This window comes from Rhipicephalus sanguineus, chromosome 11 (assembly GCF_013339695.2).
Source record: "Rhipicephalus sanguineus isolate Rsan-2018 chromosome 11, BIME_Rsan_1.4, whole genome shotgun sequence".
Classification (NCBI taxonomy): domain Eukaryota; kingdom Metazoa; phylum Arthropoda; class Arachnida; order Ixodida; family Ixodidae; genus Rhipicephalus; species Rhipicephalus sanguineus.
Window position 1 is genome coordinate 99,179,520 of NC_051186.1, and position 14,038 is coordinate 99,193,557.

Below are 14,038 nucleotides of genomic sequence, written 5' to 3' on the forward strand. Positions count from 1 at the left end.
GGGAACACAAACAAGCGCAGCCTTCCGCAATCATGGTTGCCCCTGGATTTTACGAACCGTCAAATGAAAGATAGCAAAACTGAATTAATGGCGTGGGCTAGAAGAAACACTGCGAGGTTATCATTAGATCGATTATATGATGCTATGTGAATTCAATATTCTGTGAAATAAATTCACTATTCATTTACAAATAAGTGCTCTTGTAGCTTTTTGGTCATTTTTCTTTTCAAATGTACAATTTAGATCACAGTTATCATTGTTAAGAAGAAAGAAAGAAAGAAAGAAAGAAAGAAAGAAAGAAAGAAAGAAAGAAAGAAAGAAAGAAAGAAAGAAAGAAAGAAAGAAAGAAAGAAAGAAAGAAAGAAAGAAAGAAAGAAAGAAAGATCATTTAACTGAATGCTTACGGACAATTCCGCGAAATTAATTCGGTGATTAATGAGAAACCGATGAGAGATCGTCGAACATGGTCCGACGTTTCGACAAGTGGCCTTGCCTTCGTCAAGTTTCTGCCTTGACGAGGACAAGCCCACTTGTCGAAACGTTGCATCCGGCGCCTGTTCAACGATCTATCATCGCTTCAAGGGTGCTATGCAGGATGGCCCGAGCTCCTCGGTCACACGGGTTTGCTCCGAGCTCGCCCTACGGCGGTAATGGTAGGAAGACAGTGCGGAGCGCGTGATAGCGGCGTTGATAAAAACGGCTACGAGAACGAGCATGGCGTCACAAGTGCATGTGCGGCATTTGCGGTGGTTTTCAAAGGAACGCCGCGTGCGAACGCGTCAACGCCGCCACTCATTCAACATTTCAACAGTGCAACGACGTCAACGTGATTGTCGCGCTACCTTTTTGCCAACTTAACATCGCGCCTCCCACAGGCGTGTCCGTGGGCGTTTGTCCTTATTCGGGCAAGTTCTTTTGCGCCACCTACAGCGTGGCAATTTCCACTCTCGAAAGCAACAAGGGCGCACGCGCAGCACCTTCGTGCAGCTCGTTTCGTTTCTCTGGAATATTGCAGACAAATAAATGGTCAGGTTACTGCTACTTACATTACACGTCTGAAAATTTTTCTGCGGTAAGGAATCGGCAGAAACAATGTCTCCACCGGCATGTAAGTAGTAACATTTCTCGCCGCAGATGCCACCAGGGGCGCTTGCTTCATGGCTGTGAGTGGTACGTCGTGAGCGCGATAATATTGAATGTGAGATATCGTAGCCACGTGTAATATAACCTTTAGTTCTTAATGCGTGTGTGCATAGTCTGTACGAATATGCTCATAGATGAATCGTGCCGCTCACTGGGGTTGCGGCGTCAGCACTGTTCCTCAGCAAGAGCAAACGCGGTGAGCGGACCCGATCCTCGCCGCGGGCGTCTGTCAATCACACTAATTGAAGGGCGAACTCGGGTATAAACTCGTTGATTCTGCAAAGGCCCCCGTTCAACTCGTGAATGTCATAGTGCCGGTGTGCCTGTCTAACGATTCATGTGGTGGACGCTAAGCAGCAGCTTCTTTGCATATGGAACAATTTGGTCAACTTGCACTACTTGTGCAAAGCTGGAGCCATCGCACGAGCTTGTGATCACCTAGCTTCTTTCAGTTTTTACGTAGCTCGTGCAGCTCGGTCTGCTTCGGAGTGAAGACCATGTCAGTTCGGTCTCGATTTTGATGGTATTAATTTGCAAGGTCTTAATTAAAATAATATTGAATAGTTTTGTCCTAATTGGTAATCTTTAATCAACACGACAATAATTATCCATGTTTAATTGGTAAGCTAGGTTATAACTAGGGTGAAGCTAATTAGCATAATCCTAATTAACACGATCGTAGTTAGCGTGATCTTAGTGAGAAAGGTCCTGATTAGCTCAGTTTTAGTTAGCTCACCCCTAATTAGCGTCGCGTTAACTAGCATGGTCCTAATTAGCTCGTTCTTAGCTAACCTGGCTTAATTAGCTTGAATATAGCATGTCTTGACTTAAATAGGTAGGTATACCGCCCAGCCAATTAGCTAATCGTCCTGGCGCACGTGCTCCGGGAGTGAGCAGACGATGAGTAAGAGGGCGCGCGCCGCACCGAGCAACGCGCTAGAATGTACAGGCCGACCATGATGACTATACACGTGGCCTCGGCGATTAGCTCCGGCCGCGTTGTTGTAAGGCACTCGGCCGAAGGTAATCTCAGAGGCCACTATGCTGATTATTCTAAATGATACTTAGTGCAGAGATTAAACAACTGAAAAGGAATTTAAACAGCCCGTACCTCTAAAAATATCGTTAATAAAAGTTTCTGACACTTGCATGGGTGCACTTCTGCACTCACTGGAACTACAAACAAATGAAAGAAGATGCCTCTGCTTCGAAGACACCACCCAACTTTGTCGACTGTCCTTGACGTGACGCCGCGTTTCACCGTAACCAATGAAACGCAGCGCGCGCTCAGGGTTGGATTTGATTTGACCTTTTCGTACAGTTAGCTCGTTCAAAAGGGGGTGTCACCAGATCTCGGAAAGATTCCGAGTTTCGCCAAACTCGGGTCATTCTGCATAGCACCCCAAGCCTCTATTTTGCCCTGAATTTCTATCTTGTTTAAAGGGAAACCGCGAATATATGCCCAATTAGAGAACTCCCTGTGAAGGCCCCGGAGCAGTTTGATATCGGGGCCCTCTCCTCTACCTTTATATTCGATTTTGCAAAGAATAGGATTTGAATTTGAGAAGCCTGGTGAGCGCGGCTTCTGCGTCGTCACAGTCCCTTACAATAATAAGCACCGGCTCTACAGCAGCCATAAAGGAGATCCGCAAGGTATAAAACACCCGCCCTTTCGCAGACGAAATACACCGCAATAACTGCACAGATACCCGGCCAGCTACGGATACAGTGGATACCACGGGACACTATTTCTGCTCACATACAAGCTGACGCCGCCACCCACAGTGAGCTGCCAGCTACTCTAGAAGCGCCTTTCCCAAGTGATCCCCGCGGTGATTTCCTCGGGGATCACTCGGGGATCCTCGGGGATGGCTGCACCACACGAGATTTAATTCCACCATGTGGTTCAAAGCTCCCATGCGGCCTTACCCGCCACGAGGAGGTGGCGTCGCGGAGACTTCGTGTGGGGGCGGCACTTACTCTGTCGGTCACATATGCCTGGCCACAACAATGCATCGACCATTTGGGGATACTTGCCCATTCTGTACCACTGAAGCGTCCGCGGTTACAATCAAGCACCTGTTGTAGACATGCCCTGGCCTGAATCAGATACGGCGGCGCTACCTCAGAACTGCAGGCCTTTATCCGACGAGACCACCGGACTGACTTGTAGCTCTATGTGTATAGCGGAAACCGACTTCCATGTATATATTTAACTCTGTATGCCGTTTGGCAAACTTTCTAAATTAAAAGAAAAATAGGCGACTTGGATAATAAAACTTCATTAACCAATATATTTTCAAGGGTGATTTTCGACTTCGGCGACCGGAAGCGGCCCGTGATGGCAAAATCAGTGGCCGAGGCCACCAACGCCTTTTTTGACGGCTCGGTTAGACCTGCGCGTCTGTGTTTCCTATTGATCCATGGTTGATCGAGGTCTCTAGGGATGAGAACCAGGCAAATACGTAAAAGAAAGCATCATCACAAGCGTGTGTGACCGTTGCGCCGAGACAGGTAACATACAGAGCAAGGCGAGATGTTACGTGCACCTTGATTCGCCTTAGCAGTGACACCACGGGTACAAAAAAAAATGGGTTTTTAGCAACCTGCTTTTAACGCATGCCAAATATTCACTAGTCAAATTGTGCGTCAGCGATGCGAGCGAACAGCGAGGACATACTACCGAAACTGGCATCGTTGTGCAGCGTTTTTCCTTTTATGACCTTAAGACAAAAGCCTTGTCTCGTTGCGCGGCTCCTTGAGCGAAACACAGCAGGCGAATTAAGTCGTAGAAAACCCTACGTGACGTGCGTCACTGAGGACGACACGTGATTACGTCATCATGCCGTCCCACGACGGCATCATCAGTTGACATTGTCGATGAGTCAAAGGTGGGCCGACCCCGGAGGCAGAGAAACATCACGTAAGATTCACAAAGCTTCAGTTGAGAGTGAAAGAACAATGCATATGACTGAGAACCTCGAGATAATTCAGTTCGTTTCTCTCGCACTGCAACTAGCAGGAGCCTCTGTCAGGCCTCGGTGCCTTTTGCTCTTGCCACCTTTCTGTAATGTTACAGAAGAAATAAAGCCTTATTATTAATATTATTATGTCTTGGAGAAAGTCCGGTCTCCGACTCTATAACTTGATGCATTACCAAGTGTGCAGCAATATTTTGGCTTCGAAAGTGCTAGTGTGGCATGCTGCCGAACTTTCAATTCATGCCACGCATTAGTGCAGTCAAACTCTCCGTGATATCTTGATGTTCCACATTTAATTTTTCTGTCCCATACATGGATGAATTATTACACAATGTCAACTAACTTGTCCCATGTTTAGAGTTAAGAAGCAAGGCAAATGCAAACAAAGAGAACAACCTACTGAATTTCAACGCAACATTTTCGTGACGACGCATTTTTGTCGTCATTGCAGTTTTGGGAATGCTGTTACTGGAAACCAGCGAGTGTTTCGACTCATTTTACCCAAATTAGCTTTTAGCTTGCCTGATGGCGTAGCTGTAGTGGGTGTACTGTACCATTTCATCTAATATGACTGCTTGAAAGCATGTATACGTGCAAAGTTGCCGCACAGTATGTTTCGTGCGAGTGAGTTTAGTAATAATTTCATTCTGTTAGCTTCCTCACCAAAAACCTCTCTTTGCAGATTTACGTTAGCCTCCTATATTTATGTATTTATTTTGTTTATTTCATTTATTTAAACATACTGCGGACCAGAATTTCGGTCCAAGCAGGACGGGCGAAAGAAACATCAAGTGAATCGTAACAGCAAAAATAAGAAAACATGAGTTCGTTACAATAAACACTCGTGAATACGCTAAAAGAGAAGGCGTGTCTGTGAAACAACAACAATAAGAGTACAATACATTTGAACACTAAACAGCAAAGGGATATTTTTTCAGTGTTGTAGAAAAATCCTCTGTTGCGAAAATATCGTGTGGTAGGGATTTTCAGTCTGTAACTGCTCTGGGAAAATAACTGCGTTTGTAAGCATTAGTTCGTGCAAGTATGGGTGGTAATGATCGATCACGTTTACGATGGGCTATCCTAGCAGTGGCTGGTTGGACACAATATGGTACATTTAGTGTAATTTTTCCCTACATATTTTTCTCAAAAGAACACGAAAAACCCGTTTCGTATAAAAAACGTGTATACGCTGTCCGGAGGATGTGTATTATGTTTGTGCTGTTGCATGCCCTAGTGACCTATCACCAAGGCCATTCAGATGCAGGCAGGAACTGACTTGAAGAAATAACGAAGCAATACCAAATCGGTCAATTCACCCTTCTTTGAAAAAAAAAAAAAACAAAGTACGGCGCCATCAGCAGCAACGTCCTCCTTGTGCATTAAAAAGCGTGTATAGCCCGTAGTATTGTCTGCAGTGCTACAGTCCCGAAACCTGTTTTGAACGATCGTATCGATAAGGGTATAGCCTGGTATTCATGTTAGCCTGACGTCATTATTTTCACTGGAAGCCCATATCTAAAGTGCATAATGTTTCAAGCGAGCCCTAGTTTATCCGAACCAAACTGCTTTCTCCACTGAGATCAATTTAGCCACACCGGCTGTCCAGCTGCAACAGGGAATATATTTTAGAAGACAGCAGCTGAGTCCTCTTGATAAGAACCACAGCAGCCATCGGCCTGCCTGCACTGAACGCAGGACCTTGCCAGCACCCTCTGCTGAAACACGCACCAAAGCGCGCAGATTTCTGTAAAGCCTTGGGAAGAAAGTAAGATTATCACTGCTACGGTGAGTGGCTCTCCTGTATTACGATTACGTAAACACTCCGTCTAACAGATGCAGAGTATTTTCACTATTATTGTAATCATTGTGTAACGGTTTTCTTGAAGCCTGCAAGAGGCAGGAAGACTCATAAAGGGTAAAGGGTAATCCCCATCAGCTACAAGCAACCCTCAAAAAGCACACTTAGAAAAGTCATTGCGTAGCCTCTTGCCATTGTAAGGTTGGCAAACACGTTTCTTTCAGTGAATGATTTCTCACCCTTCGCATTTATTCACGTACACGCAGTATCTTGCGGCACCTATGGGATACACTTTAAATGTCATTTCAGTCACGTTCAGGATTGGTCTAGCTAGCCGACTGGCTCACAAACATAGGCGTGCTCACAGGGGGCCAGGGGGAGGGGCCGCCTCCCCCCCCTAATCACCTAAAAGGGGGGCGCAAAATCTGCCCCGTACATTGACCCTTCTAGTCACCTGAGAGGGGGTGGGGGCAAAATCTGCCCCATACATTGACTCAGTAGGGTGGGGGGAGGGCGCTGCGATGAACCTTCGCCCCCCCTCATGGGGAACCCTGCACACGCCTATGCCCACAAACACACGTTGTGTACTGATCGTTCAAAAGTAGCTTGTGGCAGTAAGTTTATCGGCGAAAAACTGTGAACATATGACACTGAAATTATCGCAGCTTCTTTGAACTTTCCGGTATAATAAGTGCAGCGTCATTAAGAGATCAGAAGGCCTTATAAACGATCAGGCGACAAACAGGTTCAGCTGACGTACTGGCTCATATTAAGCGAAAGAAGTGGCCCTGGGCGGTCCTCGTAATGCATAAGAGAGACACCCGGTGGCCATTTAGAGCAAAGGAGTGGCTATCAAGAGAAGGTAATGAAAGTCGAGGAAGGCAGCGAGTTAGCTGCAGCGATGAAATCAAGAAGTTCATAGGGATACATGGAATCAGCTCGCGCAAGATAGAGCGAATAGCAGATCATGGGGAGAAGCCTTCGTCATGCAGGGGACATAAAAATAGACTGATAATGATGATGCTAATGAGGATGATGCAGCGTCGAAGAAGTATAAAGTAATACGCAAAACGAGCGTTATTATATCAGTACTTTCTCCATTGTGGGTAATACCTGCGCACCTGCCTTGAAACATTGCCCACGTTGCCTTTCAACATAATCAGTTAAACTGAGCGTAATAAACAAAATGAGATAAACTGAGCACTTTATGAAGTGGGCTTGTTATTCACTCTAGGGTCTTAACTCAGGCGGCACTTTTTGTCTCTTTTCGTGTCTCTGCCGCTTTCAGTTTTGTTTGACACCCAGTCATGTGTCAATTAGCTCCACAATGTGCGCCTTATAACTTGCATTTAACGAAGTTTGGGGGCCATATAATCGCATCAGAAAGACACCAGGAACCGCAAAAGCCATAAATAACGACGGTTTTTCTGGAACCGTCGTTATGAGGCAGACGTACGTCTACAGACAGCGAAAGAATTTTAAACATGTCAATTCTATTAGAGTGGTTGAACATGGGCGCAACAATAGCTTCCAGTTTCGTCTTCTTTAACCTATAGTACGCAAATGCCGCCGGTAGTTTTAGCACCGGCATATGATCAACTTCGTAGAAGTTATGCTGACAAATTTCCTACAGAGCCACCTGCTTTCTCCAACTTTTCAGCCAGGTGTACATTTTTACGGTTCATTCTAGAATGCGTTCAGCCCGCATTTCCAAAGTATGTTGTGAACTGTACGAATGCACGCACGTGTTTCCATTCTGCGGGCCACATGCTACGTCGGGACTATTCCCATGTTACACCTTACAAGCCCTGTCAGCTTAGCTGCTAATGTATGGTACTGCTAAGCTAGAAGATGTAGGTGTGATTGCCGGCTACGGCAGCTTCATTTTGATGTGGACTAAATGCAGTGAACACCCGTGTACTTATATTTACAGACACGTTAAGAGCCCGTTAGACACGTTGCTTGTACAGTGCCCGCAAGAACCTCAGGTTTTCTTTTACTAGTATTGGGTGCGTTGGGATTCCACTTTTAACAGAGTTGAATGTTGGGTAAGTTGGTGTTTGGACATAAATACCGTCGCCCGTGTTCGTCTGTTTCTTTCTGTTGTCCTGTCTCGTTGCGCTATTTACGATAGTATTGATGGCATTCCAACGTGTTATGCCACTGGCACTTTCTGAACGCGTATGTCATTCACTATGTCGGCCAACAAAGATGAGCTAAGATAAAGTCCGCAGTAGTAAAAAAATCGCTGACATTTCCTCCTCAACTATTTTCTCAGCGCCTCAAGCCTCCATCTTCCCCTGAACTGTTCTCGTTGGGAAGCCTACACTATAAAAATTTCACCGTAGTTTTTACGGTGAAACCACTGGCAGCTGATGCTGCCAAACGTTTACCCAGCGCCTCCTCTATTTTTCTGTGCCTGGGCGAAGGAGCGGAGCGCAATGGGAACCGACCGTCGGCGTTAGTGCGGCTTTTAGCCGCCGGGCGGCGCTACCAAAGTAGACCCGCCGACGCGTCGTCGCTCGCGGAAACGAATGCCGTGGCTGCATTCGAAGCTGCTGTATGGTTCAGTTTTCGGCTGTATTCGCGTTGTTTAAAGTATAATGAAAACTTGTAAACTTAAATCATGAAACGCTTGTCTTTCTGGGCAACCAGCCCATTTCGAAGGCATGTGTCTTTCGCGGCTATTTGATCGAGACGCTCGCGCGTCGTCTTCTAGCCCGATAGCGCGCGCATGCCAGTGATGCGAGGAAAATTGTTTTGTCACTGTTACGTTCGCTTGACTGAGAGTCGGTTTTTGACTGTCTGAAAGTCGATTTTCGAAAGCAGCACTTGCTAAGAGCTAATACTGAAAGCTTGGGCGCTTAAAGTTCCCCGATGCGTGCTACCGTCTACTGGTGTAGCGCACTATACGCCAGCCTGGAGTTCATGCGCTAAATAGCATGAAATGTCACGAGGGTGCTTCCAGGGATATACGTGATCGCCCGTTCTTTTCGTAAAGCTTTTGAGAATTACATTTGTTGCCACCAGGAGAAAGCAACAGCTGGTGCCAGAGAAAGAGGAACTATGCCAAGTGATTCCACCATTTCAGAGCTTCAACCACTTAAATCATGGTGGTACAAAAACAAACAAAAACAGCTACATATGCCGCGCGCTTCCTGCAACACTGACCGATGTTGTGAACAGACGCTGTCGTCCAAGTTGCCCTATAAAGCCGTAGTGCCGACTCTCAACTTGAGCGAATGTGAAATGCGTGAAAATGGCACGGCCTGTTGTCATTTGCTTGAGCAAGTCGTTTGTATTCATCGACGGATTGTTGTAGCCTCAGTATCTGGCTCCTCGGGTATCTATCTTTTCTCTTCCATTTACCCTTTTCGGTAGTCAGCAAAGTATAGAGGTCGAATGGCTGTCGACCTGGACGCTTTTGTCGCACGGGGCGGCCTGCTCAGCCTTGTGCACTCATCTATTGTGACACTGTACATAATTATTGTCGGTTGTTTCGCCGGTAGCGCATTTGGTGTCCATGGGCTCCGATTTTTCGGCTTCGGGACCTAATGTCAGCGCTGCATGCACATGGTGGCGATCGCGAGGCAGCGTTGCTACTGGTACGACATGCATTGGTTGACTGTTCGGACGCAACACGATCACGTTTAGGGATACTTGGCACGCTCTGTTGAGTTGTTACCTTGGGCTGCAAACGTGAAGAGTAGTCTGCAAAGAGTGACGCTACTGCATCCTTCTTAAGCCGCCGCTTCTTATATTCTATGAAATCTTCGCGTCGACGGCTGCATATTGTACTGTAGTTTGAAGATGTATTAGGAGACCAATTATCCCGCCTAATTACTGTAAGCAACCTCTACCGAACACCAGCGGCACCTGAAATTTCATGGAACGACAGCCGAACAATGTATTAAGGCGAAAGCCTTAAATGCCTAATCAAACGCGAAAATTGACCGTCGGCGGCGTCAGCACGAGTGATTCAAAAAGTAATTACGTGATGACGTCATCATATGACGTCATAGATAATAAAATTCTGTGACATCATCGCGACGTCACATCACGTGACGTTGTCATATTACATTTTCGCTTGGTCAAAATGGGCCGATCATGGAGGCAGTGCATGCCTCCGCTGATGTGCCGAAAGCTTGCGCTGCCTCCGATCCTTGAGGCTGTAAGGAAACCACGTTAAGCACAGAAATATCTCGGAAGGAGGCAGGAAATGTTCAATAAATTGACTAGAAGAACAAGAAGAAGATGGCTTTCGCCTTGCAGTCGTCTTAGGTGAATGCATAAGGGACCCTGTGAGATTTTTTTTTTCTTTATCAATAAAGGGAAATAAAAAAAGACAATCGGAATTTCTTTCAGTTCCATTTGCAGAGTGGAACACAACAGTATGACATACTAAGGCATTGGGGCGGTTGCAATAGTCTGAAATAGAAAATAAAACGCGAATACTATCAAACTCGAGTACAAGTATCGAACCGGCAGCACAGACTGACAGACTGCCTGCGGAATACGTACAGCGGGGATGGAAAGACACGCGAACATGCGGCATCTGCATTCTTTGCTGTTTCGCATTTATTTTCAAGTGGTTATAGCTTGGATGATTGATGAAAAGACGACGTCATCCACGACACAATAAAAGACCATCTAGCATCCTCTAAAGACGATAGTCTTTTTTGGGATACTTAAACGGAGAAATTTTGGTCTGTCTTTCTGTCTGTCTGTCTTTCTGTTTGTCGGCACGTCCCTCGATTCAGCCACTCGGCCAAAGTTGAACCACTTGCCCAAGGGCCAGCCGTCTTGAACTGGTACGGCTGTTCATACTTGTGAACGTTGTCTATCAAAAATTAAATATCATGCATATCAACACCACTAGGTAAGTATTAGGTGGCGTGTTCCTTTAATAGAAAATGCATACATACGTAATTTTAAGGACCCTAGTTTCTTAAGCTGCGCTGAAAATGCGACTGCGCTCAAATTTGCCTTCCTCCGTGCCCTTCGCACGAGCTCATTATTGTGTTTCGGTTTCGGTTCTGTATTGCACTGTACGAATGCCACGGGTTGGTGTTGAAAAACTTTAGTTTTGAGAAGGCCAAGAAGGTGAAAAAAATATTTTAAAAATGAAAAAGCAGCGTTGTGGGCGGCCTTCAGGCTGCCGGTTGTGGGCGCCGCTCTGGCATTCCTGTTTTACCCAGGCGACGTGTAAATAAGAGTGCGTGGAGAGTACTCGTTGAGTGCGGACGTTTCTTCTGCTTCAGCGCTTCGCGCCAAACCGCGTGTTCGGACTGGCTGGTGTCCCCGCCGGTCGCGTTGGTCACCGCCGGTCTTCGCCTGCTGCTGCGCCGGGAGTACCAGCACGCAACACAGCACTCATGTTTCCCGACGTATTGCCAGATGGCGTCCATATCTCACACAGCGCCTCTTCTATCGTCTTTACACGACATTTGCAGCGAAGCACGCAGATACGCGGGCAATTCTTTTATTGCCACCACGGTTAGAGCGTGATGAAAACAGCGCGCCCTATCGCGTTTCTTTCCATCCCCCTGTACATGTGAAGGCCTGCAAGAAGCACCAATGCAATTAAACTCGGATGCAAACACGAATTCGCGAGCTTCGTGATACGCGCGGCCGTTCAACGCCAGCATCCCGTGGATGGATGGATGGATGGATGCTATGAGCGTCCCCTTTGTAACGGGGCGGTGACATGTCTGCCACCAGGCTCGAAGAAAAAAAAAAACTTCCTTGTTTTATGTTGGCCTAATACCTTATTTACATTGATTAAATCTATGTTATTATACCAAAAAAATATAAATTCACGGTCTATCTCTCTGCCTCTTAAGGCAGAATGACCCTATTTTCCCCCCATTATTTATTTTTGTTCTTTATCTCTACTTTTCTGCCACCAATACTCTAACCGTCTCTTACTTATTTCTATCGCGGACGTGTTCATCTTTCCATTGTTGTCCCTAAAACCCAAGGCTTCATGTAGACTCGTGCCCACACGTATACCTGGGTGAATATCGCCACATTCAATCAGTACATGTTCCATCGTTTCCTTAGTTCCTCCGCAGCATGTACATTGTTCTTCTTCGTTACTGAATCTCGCTTTATAACTACGCGTTCTAAGGCAGCCCGACCTTGCTTCAAACAGTAAAGCGCTTCCCCTTGAATTATCATAAAACCTTTCCCTCCTTATTTCGTTTTTTTCCCTTTCGGTAGTTACTCAGAGCCGGCTTCTTTTCCATCGCTGTCATCCAATAAGTCATCTCCGCCTCTCTGACCTTCCGCTTAATGCTCCTTGTTGCCATATCGCCCGCACTGCTAGCCGTATATTTACTGGTGAGCCTCCTAGTTCTTTTTCTCCACTGCGTGTCAACGCTTTTTCTATACAAATACCTGAAAACCTTCTCTGCCCATCTACTCTTCTTCATTTTCCTCAGCCTCTCTTCGAATCTCATTTTGCTCTGAGCTTCCCGCACTTCAAAGCCTGTCCATCCCATATCACCCTTTACAGCCTCATTTGTCGTCTTCCCGTGAGCGCCCAACGCGAGGCGGCCCACCGTCCTTTGATTTACATCCATTCCTGATTGTACCTCTGACTTCATGCACACCACTGAGTTCCCAAATCTAAGCCCCGGGACCATCACACCCTTCCACAGCCCTCGAAGCACCTCGTACCTATTGTACCCCCATAAAGCTCTGTGCTTCATAATGGCAGCATTCCTCTTTCCCTTTGCTACCGATGCTTTCTCTTGTACCTCCATATATCTATCCCCCTCATTTACCCATACTCCGAGGTACTTGTACTCGCTTACCCTCGGTATTTTTTGGCCCTGTATAAAGACCGCATGGTTTTCGCGATCATTGAATACCATCAATCCACATTTTGTTGCAGTAAATCCTAGTCCTAAAGCCTCACATTCCCTTCCGCATATATCTGCCAGTCGCTGTATATCATCTTGACTGTCCGCAAATGAGACAATATCATCCGCATAAAATAGGCCTGGAAGCTTCTGCTCAACCATCGTGCCGACCTGTTTGTGTGACAAATTAAATCCAATGTTGCTACCTTCTAGCGCTTTTTCCATCCTCACCATGTACAGCATGAATAACAGCGGGGACAAAGGACATCCCTGTCTCAGCCCCTTGCTAACTTCAACGCTGTCCTTGCTACTTATTCCTTCCCATTCTATACAAACTGTATTTTCTCGGTATATTTCCCTCAAAAGCTGTATACAGTCGTCACCTATGCCCACTTCTTTCAGTATATCCCACAGAATTTCCTGATTAACGTTGTCATACGCCCCGGTAATATCTAGATAAGCTACGTATAAGGGCCTGTTTTCTATTTTCGATATTTCTATACACTGGGTAAGAACAAACAGATTATCGTCTAACCGCCTGTCGATTCGAAATCCATTCTGAAGTGCTCCCAAATATCATTTGTTCTACCCACGCTTCTATTTTTAATTTTACTGCCTGCATCGCCAACCTGTATAGCACCGATGTAATGGTTAGCGGTCTATACGAGCGAATGTTATCCTTTTCTCCCCTGCCTTTATAGATTAAGTTCATTCTACTTTTTCGCCAACTGTCTGGTATTTCCCTCTCCTGTAAGCACTTTTCTACGGCTTTCAGCAGTGCTTCTTTAGTGTTATGTCCGAGTTCGTTAATGAGGCTGACGGGAACCCCATCTAAGCCCGGTGTAGTGCGCCTAGGAATTTTTCCTTCGGCTTTCTTCCAATTGAAATTCTCTAGTACTACATCTTCGTCGGTTGCACTCCTTTGCGCACTTTTACTCACCGGGGGAAGCCCCTGGGCGACCTTTTTAAAACGAATCGGCCGTTTATCCTTCGGATGTAACCTAGCGCTTCATACCCTTCCAATTGATTTCCTCCTTCATCTACCATATGTTGTTGCATTGTGACAGACTTCCTACCCAGCGCTTTAGGTGGCTCCAAAATATCCTAGGCGCGGCCTTCTCTTTTCCGCGAATCTCTCTCATCCAGCGTTCACTTTCACCTTTAATTTTTGCCTCGACTAATTTCTGCACAATGGATTTTTGCTCTAAATATATTCCCATATTTGGTTGACTTCGTCCTGGGGCCGC

The 14,038-nt window shown here is 46.1% G+C and overlaps 1 protein-coding gene across 1 annotated transcript in view; it reads left to right on the top strand.

Annotated features, from left to right (window-relative positions):
• The first annotated feature begins 5,778 nt into the window (after window positions 1-5,778).
• The window catches only part of LOC119373784 (sulfotransferase ssu-1-like), a 65,129-nt gene continuing 56,869 nt past the window's right edge, over window positions 5,779-14,038 (top strand). The window contains 1 exon segment of the mRNA XM_049410773.1: window positions 5,779-5,912. The gene's annotated coding sequence lies outside the window, so the exon portion shown is untranslated.